Source organism: Mus musculus, chromosome 18 (genome assembly GCF_000001635.26).
Source record: "Mus musculus strain C57BL/6J chromosome 18, GRCm38.p6 C57BL/6J".
Classification (NCBI taxonomy): Eukaryota; Metazoa; Chordata; class Mammalia; order Rodentia; family Muridae; genus Mus; species Mus musculus.
Window position 1 is genome coordinate 74,935,565 of NC_000084.6, and position 3,757 is coordinate 74,939,321.

Genomic DNA, 3,757 nt, shown 5'->3' on the forward strand with positions numbered 1-3,757 from the left:
GCAGCTTCCAGAAAAACACCATGTGTCTGTTCTCACAGAATATCCTCCCATGTGTCTGCTTCAGCAAAACCTCCTCCCATGTGTCTGCTTCAGCAAAAACATCCTCTCATAAGACAGTTTCCAGAAAAACATCATATGACACAGCTGAGTCTCCAAAGAAACCAGAAACTTCCATCTCATATCCTTGTACCTAATTACATTTCATAGGAAGTGGTCATTTCATACCTGCTCTGTTCTAGATGTTGTCTTAGGCTCTGTATTTGGAGACTCCCAGAGAGGCCCAGGGAGATTGTCCTAACTCTAACGAGAGTAGATCAGATGGCCAGATCAAACAAGACACTTTGGACTCTTCCAGGCTGCACCTCTACCTTTGAGCAATTTCAACTTTTTCTTCTACTCTGCCAAAACCAGTGTGTCTACCCTTTTCTCTGCCACGTGTTACCTGGATTGATCCTTGAACTTGAAGTTAACATCATACCTACACTACTGTCTAATTCAAATCCTGACTGCAGTAAGAAACCTGGCTTCAGGATGTCGTTTGTGAGGGGGGTTGGGGGGGGGGCATTTTCCACCATCACTAAAGCCCTTGACAGAGAGCTTCATTCTCACCTTAAATGTTTTAAGGGCTCCTCAGTCCTGTTTCAGGGTACAGATTCCATTACAAAAGTGTTTCTGACCATCTTAATCACAACAACATTGTCAAATTTCCTAAAGATTAAAAGCACTCATCTTTGAATCCTGAGATTTTGATGGTGGTTAATAAGAAATGAAAGGTTTTCTGGAACTATACCAACATCTAAACTTGCCAGGCAGGCTGAAATCACTGCGAAGGGGGTGGGGAGGCTGGGTAAGTGATTCCTTTTGCTGTTGGAACTCAACTGATATTGGATTATCTTCTTCCAGGAGAAGGTGGGATTGTTAGGATAAGAGAATCTCTTGAAGCATGGCTGTGAGTGGGCCAAGAGGCTCTCATGAAGGCCACTCAATGAAGCTTTCCATCCAAATCAGACAACAAACAAGCCCATGACGTCTCCCACCATCTTGGCCACTGGGCAGCAGTCCCCAGCTGAAAGCCTTGGTCTTCTGAACCAATGGCTGCTAGTACTGTAGTTGGCACAGGACTGGAGCCTCCTGCAGCTGCTTTGATGTTTCAGACCAAAGGCAGTCAGAAGGCCAACCTATTCCCTGACCCTAACATTGTGATCAGTGTAGCAGTGAGGCAAATGAACACTCAGTACAAACCAGAACACTGGTCTGTGGCATGTTCAATCTGTACCTTGTGCTGGAGGAGGCTCAGATTTACGACCCAAGATGATGTTGATATGGTGGTGGCTGGGGTTCAGAATTTTGCATTAGCCCTTCATCTCTTATGTGATTTTCCCAGCCTGGGGCTCTGAGGATACTAGCATTATGATTGGCTTGTTAACCATTTCCTCTAAAGATGGTTTTGTAATGAGAAATATGACTGCCATGCTAGCGCTGGAAACATGACTGTGCCGTTCAAAGAGAGGCCTGGACCAATGGAAGCTTGTGGCTACGGACTCTCCATTGATGCTGGTCACATAACTGCCCCTAATCCTGAAGGTCAAGGTACTGTGCGACATGCTAGCATGCTACTGTTGAAGATACACAAGTACAATGTGAAGAGCTATCCTAAACCAGAATACACACTATATCCATGCCCCTGGGAGATGCTGCAGCGAACACACCATCAAGCATCTCTCTCTCTCAATTGGATATTTTCTTTATTTACATTTCAAATGTTTTCCCCTTTCCAGGTCTCCCCTTCAGAAACCCTCTATCCTATCCCCCTCCCCCTGCCTCTATGAGGGTATTCCCCCTCCCATCTTCCCACCCTGGCATTTGTCTACACTGGGGCATTGAACACCCTCAGGTCCAAGGGCCTCTCCTCCCACAGATGTCCAATAAGGCCATCCTCTGCCACATATGCAGCCAGCGCCATGGGTCCCTCCACGTGTATTCTTTGATTGGTGGTCCAGTCCCTAGCAGCTCTGAGGGGTCTGGTCTGTTGACACTGTTGCTCCCTCCATAGGGCTGCAAACCCCCTCAGCTCCTTCAGTCCCTTCTCCAACTCCTCCACTGAGAACCCCCACACACCTTGTTCCTACACACACACACACACACACACACACACACACACTCAGTCTAATGGTTGGCTGTGAGTATCTGCCTCTGTATTTGTCAGGCTCTGGCAGAGCCTCTCAGAAGACAGCCATATCAGGCTTCCATCAGCAAGCATTTCACAATAGCATCCAGTTTTGGTGGCTGTATATAGGATGGATCGTCAGGTGGGGCAGTCTCTGTTGGCCTTTCCTTATCAAGCATCTCTTTAGGAACCATCACATATGCTCTTGAAGTTTTAAGGAAGGAGCCTCAAGACATTGGCTGGGAGCTTATAGGAGCGCTCGTAGTTGCTGTTACTGCAGAGACTTGTTTTTGAAAACTACTAACAACTTTAAATCCGGATTGCACAGACCCAGTATTTGATATCAATCATGTTGCATGACTGAGTATATTGATACATGCCTCTAACAGCAGCACTTGGAGGCTGAGGCAGGAGGATCCCCGGGTTGAAACCAGTCTGCATCACAGAGTGAATGCTAGGTCAGCCTGGTCCAGAAAGCAAGACAAACAGCAAAACCCAACTATAGACCCGGAGGCGTAAACTGAGAAACAGTCTGTTGGGCTCACCAACCACCTTGGGTTTGGTGGTATTAATGCAACACTGTATCGCTGTTGTGTGGGATAAGTCATTTGTAACTAAGCGCTAGCCTGTTACTGTTTTTAAAAATATTTAAAGTGCATTTTAACATTTAATACCAGAAATAAGATCAAATGTATATAATGTGCCTCAATTTCAAGTGCTACATCCACTTAAGATGACTGAAGATTGGTAAGCACAAAGACACGACCTGCACGCAGCAGGGGATGCTGAGCTCAAGTTCAACCTGAAATACATACTGAGCGGTGACTAAGGAGATGTACGAAGACTCTAGTTTTAATTTTTGAAAAAAATCATAAAATAAATAAATACTATGTAACCTAAAATTTGACTACAATGTATACTATATCTACAAAATTTTTACTACAAGACACCTTGGTTTATCTCCTTCCTCCAGGGGAGAACAATTTCTGATAAACAGATGGCAATATCCAAATTCTCTTTTCACATCCAACAACAGGGCTTTCAGCTGGGCCCACGGAAATCCCGAACAGAAACAGAATTCCCCAGCCGCTCCTGTTAGCTGTAATTGACTTCTGACAACTGTCAGTCAGCCCCTAAAAGCTGGCCTCCTCTTTCTTTTCTCACCTTCTCATTGCCGGAAACGGACCCGAAGGGAGACATCTTGGATGCCTCTAGTGATGCTATGGCTAGCTCAGTGAAAAAGCAAGCACTCGGTCTCCACCTGTCCCAGCAGGGACTTCAGCTCAATAGAGAAATCAGCCTCCATCCAGCTTAAGACACCTTCACCTGAGCTCATGCAACCAAACCTATGTGTTCTCCAACGTCCCCTGATGTCCCACACCCTCCCTGTTCTTACAAACATCTACCTTCAGATCATGTTGCTTCAATTCGTATGCCTTTTTCCCCATCCATTAATAAACATGGTTATCCACTTCCTGCTGACAGTAACTTGTCAATCAGAGACTACACTACAGTAGTTATGTCTCAAGTCCAAGACCTGGGCAGCCATACCGTTTCCAATTTTAAGAAATGAGTTACAGGACAACTGAG

General features: G+C 45.5%; 1 pseudogene; it reads left to right on the forward strand.

The window, feature by feature from the left end:
• Positions 748–1,705, forward strand: Gm18786 (predicted gene, 18786; annotated as a pseudogene).